This window comes from Biomphalaria glabrata, chromosome 16 (genome assembly GCF_947242115.1).
Source record: "Biomphalaria glabrata chromosome 16, xgBioGlab47.1, whole genome shotgun sequence".
Lineage (NCBI taxonomy): Eukaryota > Metazoa > Mollusca > Gastropoda > Planorbidae > Biomphalaria > Biomphalaria glabrata.
The window spans coordinates 14,383,726-14,395,324 of NC_074726.1; the positions used below are offsets into that span (position 1 = coordinate 14,383,726).

Sequence of the window (11,599 nt, forward strand, 5' to 3'; positions counted from 1 at the left end):
TGATGCAACATAGGTGGCATTGTCGTCACTTGGTCTTAGTTAAGACAGACGACTCCAGAACGTGAGACTGAAAGGTTGTGTTATTGTAGTGAGTTAGATTTGGTTAAAAGATATTATTACTAAAGTCAACTTCATTTATTTCATTTGATCACAAGTTGATTTTGTCAATATTACAAATAATGTAATGTAAAAGAAATAATTGTGCGAAAATTCAGCTTGATCCGAGATTGGGTGTGAGAGAAACAAAGTGTACAAACGTTTTAACAGAAAGACAGAGTGAGTTTATGTAGGCTTTGTTAAAAGTAACTTAACTGTCTGTCTTTTCACACAGGTCTCACAGAGTTATCTTATAGGTATCCCATAGGTCTCACAAAGTTATCATATAGGTATCACACAGGTCTCACAAAGTTATCATATCGGTATCACATAGGTCTGACAAAGGCATCACATAAGTCACATAGCAGCAGTGCAAAGCCGTTTGCACTCTGGATGGCAAGAACGTGTTGACTAAGCCATTGTTAAATCTGGTTCAACTTTCTCATCTATATTTATCTTACGTAAGACACAGGTCAACAAAAATGTATTGTTTAGGTCATTGACAACAATTCGCATATCAAGTGTGAGAAAGACGTCAGTGTCTGTTAGTATCAGGCATTCGTAAATTTGTTCCTCATAGTCATTTTTGTGTCACATGCAGCCACGTGCACGTTACAAGCACACACACCCACACTCAACGAAGTGGAACATAGTACTAAACTAGCCATGTCACAGTCGACTGTCGACCTAACTCCCCACCCGTCTCTTCCAGACACAGAAAATCAATTAGATTGTCCACACGTACCCAGCATTCCTTGTAAAGCGTTTAACACAAGGCCAAAAGGGACGGTACGACTCTCGGGGTAAGAGACTCCGGCATCAGACAACGCAAAGAAAAAAAAAAAAGGAAAGAAATCGTGCCCAACGCTAAGATACCCGAGCAGACGATTAAAATATAAACCTGAAGCTAAGTGGGTATCCTGGATTCATTAGCGCACCTATTCTTTCTTCCACGTCGGTGCGACGCCTCTGGAGGAGACCACTAGCAAAGCCTGCGTATGAGTAGATCGATACACTGCTGCCAAGAAGGAGACGAGATTGAGGTTGGAGCGTGGGGAGGGGGGGGGGTGAAGTAAGGAGAAGTACAACGGAGGGGAGGGAAGATAGGTTGACGGGAGGAAAGAAAATGAACGGTGTCAATAGAACACACTCGGCTGCCTCCGTACCACTCATCTCACTCCACCTCTTTGATTGTCCTTCTCTCAATCACTCTCTGCTCACTCTCTCACGTGCAAGTGCTCCACTCGTTCCCCCCCCCAACCGTTTCGTTCTTGGCCCCCCCCCCCCGGGCCCCAATAACATACATACATTACCAAGAGGCTAAAAAAAAGGAGGGCTGTGGGGAATCTTGAACTAAGTGAGAAGGGGACATATCTCTGTAAGATTTATTTTTTCTTATCTCCCCTTTATTCATATTCTACACACACACAAAATCAACAATATTAAAAAAAAAAAAGATAATTCAAAACATCGTCAACTGGTGTGTTGTTGGGTGCTGCTGTGTCTCGTTCGTCGCTCTCTCCATCCCTCGCTTTCTCCAGTCTTCCCAGACTCCCCGCTACTCAATCACAACTTTTTTATTTTAGAAAGGGGCGATCACCCCCCTCATGCTGGTTAACTAAACCATTTCATTTCATCGTTTCGTAGTTTGTTTTTCTTCTCAAATATTTCTTCAAAGTTTTTTTCTATCTATGCATTTAGCACAATTGTGATTAGTGTCTGTATATTAACAGAGTCATATAGATCTCATAGCGTGTGATAAAAATAATATATTTAAAAAAAGATGTGTTTTCTGTGAAATCGTGAATAGTTTCCCCCTTTTTTTTCGATTTCTGTACACGTGACTTGGCAACATGGAGGAAACACTGTGTATAACCTGTTAGTGTAGAGAGTATTTGTCTCTATTAACTCAACTCATTGGAGCTAATCGTGAGGTAATAATCTCGAAACGAAATTTTCGTAGTTAATATATTCTGTTGAACCGGATGTGATTGGATGTGGAGGTTATAACAAACTCATATAGGTGGGTGCGTGTCATTTTGTTACCATATTTTACATTTCTTCTTCTTTCTAATTTGTGTTGGTCTTTTTTTTTATAATAATACTAACAGAAAGCGGCCATAAAGTTAGTTAATAGTTGAAATAGTGTATCAGAGGAACTATTGATTTTAAATTGCTGTTGGCTAATTAAAAGGTTTTTTTTCCCTTTATGAATAACATTCTTTGATGTTTGCATATTAGAATTTTAAGAGTTATAAGGCGGCAGATTTTAAGAGTTTAATGCCTGTTGTGATGATTTAAGGAGACATGTTTCATGTGATGATTTAGGGAGAAATGTTTGATGTGATGTTTTAGGGAGACATGTTTGATGTGATGGTTTAAGGAGACATGTTTGATGTGATGGTTTAGGGAGACATGTTTGATGTGATGATTTAGGGAGACATGTTTGATGTGATGGTTTAGGGAGACATGTTTGATGTGATGGTTTAGGGAGACATGTTTGATGTGATGATTTAGGGAGACATGTTTGATGTGATGGTTTAGGGAGACATGTTTGATGTGATAGTTTAGGAAGACATGTTTGATGTGATGGTTTAGGGAGACATGTTTGATGTGATGATTTAGGGAGACATGTTTGATGTGATGGTTTAGGGAGACATGTTTGATGTGATAGTTTAGGAAGACATGTTTGATGTGATGGTTTAGGGAGACATGTTTGATGTGATGATTTAGGGAGACATGTTTGATGTGATGGTTTAGGGAGACATGTTTGATGTGATAGTTTAGGAAGACATGTTTGATGTGATGGTTTAGGGAGACATGTTTGATGTGATGATTTAGGGAGACATGTTTGATGATTTAGGAAGACATGTTTGATGATATAGGGAGACATGTTTGATGTGATCATTTAGGAAGTCATGTTTCATGATTTAGGAAGACATGTTTGTTGTGATGATTTAGTAAAACATGTTTGATGTGATCATTTAGGAAGTCATGTTTCATGATTTAGGAAGACATGTTTGTTGTGATGATTTAGTAAAACATGTTTGATGTGATGATTTAGAGAGACATGTCTGTTTTGATAATTTAGGAAGTCATGTTTGATGTGATGATTTAGGAAAACATGTTTGATGTGATGATTTAGGAAAACATGTTTGATGTGATGATTTAGGAAAACATGTTTAATGTGATGATTTAGGAAGACATGTTTGATGATTTAGGGAGACATGTTTGATGGTTTAGGGAAACATGTTTGATATCATGATTTAAGGAGACTTGTTTGATATGATGATGAGCAAAGACATCTTCTTATCTTATAAATTTGATGTGATGCAGTGCGAAGTTTGATCTTTTGACCATGTCTTTGTTTTATACGATAGCTCTTAAAAGCATTCGAGCATCAAGGAAGAATTGGAGATTTTCAGGCCCTAGAACTAATGTCCTGCAGGAAGATTGGAGATTGCAGCGGGCACACTCGAACTCAGGACCATTTGCGATGACAGTTTCTAGCCCACACCATGGCTGTGACTGTGTGTGGAGTGATATACTGGCTCTCATGTTACATTTTTTGTTCACTTGATGCAGTCCTCTGTTTGTCATTATATGCTGTTAACTGTTTAAATCTTTACACCGTTTGGTTTGTCTCACAAGTTTCCATTGTTCCATTAGAATGGAAGGTTATTACGACATAGCCCAAACATCCCACAGGGCGACAGAGTGATGGTGGTGGGCTGGGTTCGAACCGAGAACATTGAAACGACAGCCTAGAACGCATACAATACGACCAGAAGGCCATCCATTGTGATAGTGTGACTAGTAGTATTGTACAAAATGTGATGAGTGATGAGTGGCTGAAGTGTGTGAAATGTGAGGAGTGATGAGTGGCTGAAGTGTGTGAAATGTGAGGAGTGATGAGTGGCTGTTTGAAATGTGAGGAGCGATGAGTGGCTGTGTGAAATGTGAGGATACTTTTCCTGATGTTTTGTCGGTTTTTATTAAAAGGGGATGGCGCTGAATATTTTAATTTATAGCATGTTTCGTAACATATTTCTAAAATAGTTATATAAAATGTATGTTAAATATTTATATAACATGAAAGGTGATATAATTAAAGGCCTATAACATAAATCGCTATATATTAAAAGGCATATAACATGAATGATCATATATTTACAAGCATATAACATGAAGGATCATTTATATTTAAAGGCCTATAACACAAAAGAAGAGGTTAATACTTGTCTAATAACACTGAATAGTGCTTAACCTGTATTTCATGAATTAAAGTCTGTGTAAGTTTCTCTCTTATATTACGTGTGTATATGTTTATTTTATAGCGGCCCCCGAAAGGGGAAAAGACGCTATTAGTTTTGTGTGGAATGTCTGTCCGTCTATCCGTCCGTCTCTCCTGTTTAGATCACGTAAACTAGAAAATATAGTGAAAATCCGACATCTTAATATTTTAGACCATTCAAAGTTCTGATACAACGGCTTCTTATTTCTTTTCTGAAAGAGAAAAATCTAATTTTTTAAATCACTTATGCAGGCAGTTTTTTCATAATAATACACCACTTTTACAACTATTCACTATTAATAGTAACAAACACGGGAGGCTCTTTAGTAGGGGAGATCCATAGGTACCATATTTTATACAACTTTATGCAAATGGTTTTTTTTTTTTTGTCAATGTTTTTTTTTTTTACATTTGTATTGTTAAGTTAAATAAGTTCTGTCATACTAACTACTACATTTACATTAAAAAATGTTTTGTTTTGTTTTGAAAGAGAAAAAATCTATTTAGTATGCATATAAGTTGGACATAATTTAAAACAACAATTAATAATTATTTTTTCATATGATCGAGTGAACTCTCGGCAAAAACAGAAAGAGTTGAACTAAAGGAAAATACATTTTCTTAACGGAAATGTTATTATCTTGAGAATTTGAATAAAAGATTGACCCTTTACAAAACAAAGAGATCAATTAGATATTCATTATAAGACATCCGTTAGGCCAGGTCCACATTTAACTTTACATTCACTTTCACCTATCCTTTGGTCTGCTGGACCGCTGGGGCACTACACAAGATCTGTCAACCTTCTTTGTCCATTCTTCTGTCATTTGTCTTTGATAGAATTTCATTCGAATGTTCTTTCTGAAAATATTGAAACCTGCCTTTTTACCTGCTTGGGTGGACGACTTCGTGGACCGATTTGGAGTTTGTGTTTCCACACAAACTGTCTTTGTAACCTTGTTCTACCTTAAGTCTGTGTATGTTCCGTGTACGTTTCATTGTCCTAGGTGCGCCGTTTTGTATTTGTTCCTCTAAAACTTAAGTTTATCTATATTCAAATGAAACTTAAATCTATCAATGTTCCTTTCACCTATGATCTTCGTATGTTCCTCTGTAATTACTAAAATCTGTATATGTTCCTCTCTCATTCCTCGGGTCACTCTCCCATACCTATGGTTACAACACTAAAAGGAACTCAACAGGAATGTCAGTAAGCCGCTTGTCCCCTCAAATCCTGGCGACGTTTTGTCGTTTGGCCCTGGTATTGATTCTGTTAAGTCCCTACTACAATCAAGCTACTAAGAAATGTCTGTTTGACAAGACAAAATGAACTCTGTACGGTACTTTGTCATGGCTAGGGGTAATTTCTTTTGGCACTGATACCTTCAGAGATCATGTCTCATAGAGAAGCACCGTTCCTGGAACCCGAACAGAGAGACGCATTATTTGTAATTACCAAGTCATAGTAGAGCGAAAAGTATATTGAGTTCAGTGCATCAAAAAGTTAGGGTGTGGGGTGGGGGGTGAGAGATGTTTGTTTTTTAAACTTTTTAAAAAAGTAATAGATTACTTAGCTGATTGGAGGAGATATTGTCCAGACAATATTCTTTTCAATTAGTCCAATAAATACTAAATCTAAACAGACCAATCTGTCTTTTAATAAGTCGAAATCGAGTTTTTGTTGTTTTTTTCCTTAAACAAGTGAAGATACTTTGGACTTAGCGGATAACGGCTTTGTCTGCATTCGATGTGACAAAACAGACAGGTCGCAACTGGGTTTGCGTTGCTATATGTAACACTGTATTCATCCATAGTCTAAGACATTTCCATTTCGATTATTATTAACATTCATCCACATTTTACATTCAAACGTTATTGTTCATTTTTGCTAACTCCAAATAACCTGCAAGTTTGCCTTATTTTCTACAAATTTAAATCTGTATAAAGCAAACAAATGAAGCTATGTTAAAGTGGGCCACAGATACAGACGACCTTTGCAGCATCCACACAATAGATAGCAAGATCTGAAAGGAGAACTTTACTTTTTGTTATGTTAAAGCAAAAAGTGCGCGTGTGTGTGTGTGATCGCGACTGTCGGCTCATAGTACAAGTTCTGTTGATTCATCTAATAAAATGTTAATTATGAGACACTCCAATGGATATTGAATAGAAGAACTTTTTGAATAATGGCCTTTTATAGCGAAATTGATTAATAGCACAGACATATTTAGCAATATGCTTTTACAATTTCACACACAAGGTTTTAAGAAAATGATTTTTTGGGTCACATTCAGAACCACCAGACTGAAGATTAGCGTAAACCTCAACTGTTTCTACTGCTTACAACTGAAGAAAGCAGGGCTGGGGTTAAAAATGAATCCTTTTTCTTTCTAATAAGTACCCGTTTGAAATGAGTGATGGCATTATTCATGAACACGGCTGGACGGTGCCCAGGGCCCTATCATGTAACCTAAGGTCAAATTATTGTTGAAAATAAGTTTCTCTCTCTCTCTCTCTCTCTCTCTCTCTCTCTCTCTCTCTCTAATCATCTGTATTTTTTCCTTGCATAGTTGTTAAGCACATATTATTAGGACTTCGTGCCACGAGACTGAAGAGCATATAACTTTAGAAAGAATTCGGAAAAGAATGAAGACCAAAAAGATAAAAAAAATAAACAAACAAATTATATATCTTTTTTTGCGAAAAAAGCAAAGCTTATATAGCGGAATGCACCGCACAATCACTTCTAAATCTCTTTACTGCAAGATTTATCTCCCCCTTCTTCTAAAACAAAATTAATTAATTAACTTTAATTGATTGAATAATCGGTCGATTGATTAATTCATTCATTTGTTGTCTTTTGTTATGAATAATTGTATAATAAAATTTGGAATTAATTAAAAATTGGGATGTGGGAAAAAAACAACAATACTCCCCAGACAGACAGACGGAGTATGTTTCTATATGCTTTATATTACGCGACTACACCTTACAGTCAGCTTTTTTAAATCTAGTTTTCACTGGCCTATATTGTTTCAAAGAAATCTTTTCAAAAATTGATTGGAAAAGGTAATTGCTGAAGGAAACATTTCTGACGTCTAGTATTTTCACAATTTTCATATTGTCATTTAATATCGATGATTGATTTTTTTCCTGACCTGTAATTTCAAACCGTATATTTAGTGATTTTTTTTACTACCAGAAGACAGCCGCATAGGACGATTAGTTCCCTTTTCTATTAGCGGCCCCCGAAAGGGGAAAAGACGCTATTAGTTTTGTATGGCCTGTCTGTCCGTCCGTCCCGTTTAGATCTCAGAAACTAGAAAAGAAAATGAAGAAAGTAAATTTCCCAATCAGACCTTGTGATCTATAGGGCAGATGATGTAAAGGTCATCTACTTCTTTGGCCTACGATAAACGCTGTTGTCATGCGGCCAGCACAACGACCGACTTTACTTTTTTCCAACTAATGTCAGGTACCCATTAGAGCTGGGTGGACTCAGAAGTGCCCAAAGATTTCAAAACTAAAAATCCCAGTCTTCATCCGGACTCGAATCCGGGGAGACATCCCCCGGTTCAGAAGCCAAGCGCCTTATCGCTCAGCCACCGCGTCTCAATGTTAACTAATTCACGGTAATTAATTAATTTTGTTTTATCTAGGAAAATGGAAAAAATCGTAAAGTTTTTATAGATATGACTATAAATATGCAGTTCTTTCCATGAGAACTTTTTTAAAGAAGTATTTTTATTTTTATTATCCTTGTTCTGTCAGAGACAGTCTTTTCCATGTTCAAACAATGCAATCCAAAGTGTTTAGATTCTGTGAAAGCGCCCAAGTGAAACTCACAGTGTCTTTTTACTTTTCCTCTTCTAGGTGTAGACTTTACAAGACATCTTTTCACTTCCACAATGCCCTTAGGACACTGTTATTTTTGGTTTGTTGGCTGTGAATTCCTCAAGACGGTCTTTTCGTTTTGTGTTTGCGGCAACCCTCCCCCCCCCCCACTTGCACTTGCTTCATTTTATTATCTTCTCTTCCTCAATTCCCCCCCCCCTCCTCAGAACTGTTGAAGAATTCATACACACCACTCGAACATCTTCCTCTTGACGTGATCTAGCAAATGTCACAATCGCTCGTCTGATCAATGGGCACTTCTTGCAGGCATTGCAGTGGGGCTTAAACTCGACGGGTCTGGCTGCTGCCTCCGTCGCCTCTTTCATCCTGAGGCGTTAAGGGCAAACATTTACTCGGTAAATTGTTTTGTTTACCTTTTTTTTTTCCTAGCTCACACTTCCAGACAAAAACTTAATTTTGATTTTTATCACTTTCGATAGTGATGGATCACCCAGCTTGTAACCTATATATTTCCAAACAGTTCACAACTTTGCTTGTTGACAGTAGTCTCCACCATAAAGTTCCTCCAGTATAATAATAACAATAAAAGGCAAGTCTTTGAGTTGGAAGTATAGTAAATCAGTTCTTTACAAATATAGATGTTTACAGTAGGATAGTTCAAATAGGAGCATAGTGTTTGAGATATTCTGTTAAAAAAATAATATCCAATTAAAATATATTTGTATGTACAATGGATACACCAAATTAGTTGTTTTTTGTTGTTGTTGTTGTTGTTGGTTTTTTGTAAAGAAAATAACTATTTCTTTCATTAGCGCATGCATAGTAATCCAGAATGAAATGAATATGAAAAAAAAAAGTTAACTTTGAACCAGAAAAGGTTTACCTTATTGTGAATAAAATATACATTTAAGTAGGACAATAATAAGCTACACTTACGGACGTTTATCCCAATGATTTTCATTAAATTTATGTTCCGCTATTTTTTTTTATTGTTCTTCCTTTCCTACTCTTTCTTTCTTTTCCTATCTCTCTCTCTCTCTTTCTATCTCTCTATCTCTTGCTTAGTCAATCTTTTGTCTCTCTCCTTGATTAAGCCTTGGGAATGCTAAAAATTAATATTTGCAAGAGAAATACCTATGAAAGAATTCGAACATTTACCTAAATACTTTTATTTCTATCCCGTGCAGGAACAAAGTTGGGAATTTGATTTTGTTATAGTTTTGATTTTAATGTTTCATATTTTAAATAGTTCTTGAATTGTGCAACTGGCAGCCTCTTAAGTTCACGTTTATCAAACTAGTTTTGTATCATATAATGTGTGCAACTACAAACTTAATGTTTAGTTACATGTTTTCTATAACCGTAGAGAAGCGAATTATCAAAAAAAAAAATTAAAAATCCCTAAACAGGAAAAAAAAACAAGGCTTATCTAAATGAGAAGAGCTCCGCCCTTAAAACTATATCTATCAATAATGTACAAGTTATTTACCTTGTTCGAGCTCTAACAAAAAAACAAATTACAAATATTTAGTTGATTAAAGGGTATTTTTTTAGTCATTCATGATTTCTACAATACAATAAATTGTTGTTTAAAGTATCAACTTGATCGGAGAATGCATGAGGGAGGTATAGCGTTAACAATTATTTAAGGAGACAAAACACAACAAATTTAGCCATATCTGTGAATACTGAAGGATTAGTTTCCCTTGTTGACTAATTGTTTATTTTAGCGGCCCCCGAAAGGGGCACAGACACTATTAGTTTTGTGTAGTCTGTCCATCCGTCCGTCCGTCCTTCCTTCCGTCCGTCCCGTTTAGATCTCGTAAACTAAAAAAGATATTGAAAAAAAAAGAAAACTGTCTTTGTAGCCTTGTTTTATGTCAATGAATAATTTTGCCAAGTTTCAACTTGATCCGATTCATATCTTGTCTTTGTCAATGAATAATTTTGCTAAGTTTCAATTTGATCTGATTCATGTCTTGTCTATGTCAATGAATAATTTTGCTAAGTTTCAACTTAATCCGAGAATGGGTGTGGAAGAAATAACGTGTCCCCCCCCCCCCCCCCCCCGATATAAGCTTGTCTCCTCCGTTTATATGTTCCCAAACTCAGAAATCGAAAGTTCTCTAATTTTCTTCTACCGTAAATAAATCCTCTCCTTTTCATCAATTAACTTCTCTGTGTAGAAACTCGAAGCTACTAGATTGTATACAACTTCCTGTTGAAAAAAAATGAATATTTACTTTTTGTAAGGAAATAGCAATAGTATACAAAAACACAAACATGACATACACCTAATATATGCGCATTTATATGGAAACACACATACACAACCTAGTATAAAGTTAGACAATTAAATTCACTGTTGTCGATACACGAGCACAGCCATAAACCCACAAATAAAGACGAAAATTCAGGAAGTTGCCCCTCCCCTTTTCTATTTTATCAAAATATTAAGACGAACATTAGAAGACTGTGTCCATCTCCAAGTGGACATTTGATTTACTTTGGCGACTCCAGACGGAGTCTGTCTGCTGCCAAACGTCCAATATACAGAGAGAATGTAATCTAGAGAGGACAGCTGTTTTCTAGCAAAGCGTTAAAAAAATGGGTGGAAAAAAAAACCCACACAGTTAATTGGAAACAAAACAAAGAAAATACCTAGGAGTATTTATTTTAATCCAGATCGAAAAGATCGATTTTAAAACTATTTTTTCAACTCTTCTTGTAGATGTTGTTTACTTGCACTTAACATGTTTCTGCTGCCGCGTAAACAAATAAACCCAGCAGACGAGATTGGTAGTTGTTTTTCTTTATTTCTTTATAGATTGTATGAGATTTTCATGTGATTAAAAAGTTATTATAACTGTCTTTAATTAACTCAGAATTGTCTATGGAGAGAACTACAGCTTTTAGGTACACCACTTCGTGCAAATATTTCTTTTATTTCTGTTTACATCTTTCCCATAAGTGACCATCTTTGTATTTTTAGCGGCCCCCGAAAGGGGAAAAGACGCTATTAGTTTTGTGTGGCATGTCCGTCCGTCTGTCCGTCCGTCCGCCCCGTTATATTATGTACTATATTTACACACAAAAATGTTTATTATGTTATTTTTTTAAAGAGAGAAAATCTATTTAGTATGCATATAAGTCAGACATAATTTAAAACAACAATTAATAAGTAGTTTTTCATATTATCGCGTGTACAGTAGTTGGCAAAGAACTGCAGAATACTTAACCAAAGAAACAAAATATTTTTTTTACGGAAATGTTTTATTCTTGAGGAATAAGATATTGACCCAATTAGATAATTTAGATATTCTTTATATGACATCAGTTAGGCCAGGTTCACAT

The 11,599-nt window shown here is 35.9% G+C and overlaps 1 protein-coding gene across 3 annotated transcripts in view; it reads left to right on the forward strand.

Annotated features, from left to right (window-relative positions):
- The first annotated feature begins 1,704 nt into the window (after nucleotides 1-1,704).
- The window catches only part of LOC106052436 (innexin unc-9-like), a 331,886-nt gene continuing 321,991 nt past the window's right edge, over nucleotides 1,705-11,599 (forward strand). The window contains exon 1 of one of the 3 annotated variants that reach the window (XM_056014609.1): nucleotides 1,705-2,123. The gene's annotated coding sequence lies outside the window, so the exon portion shown is untranslated. The remainder of the gene's footprint in view (nucleotides 2,124-11,599) is intronic. The other 2 variants (XM_056014608.1, XM_056014610.1) reach the window with 2 other exon arrangements.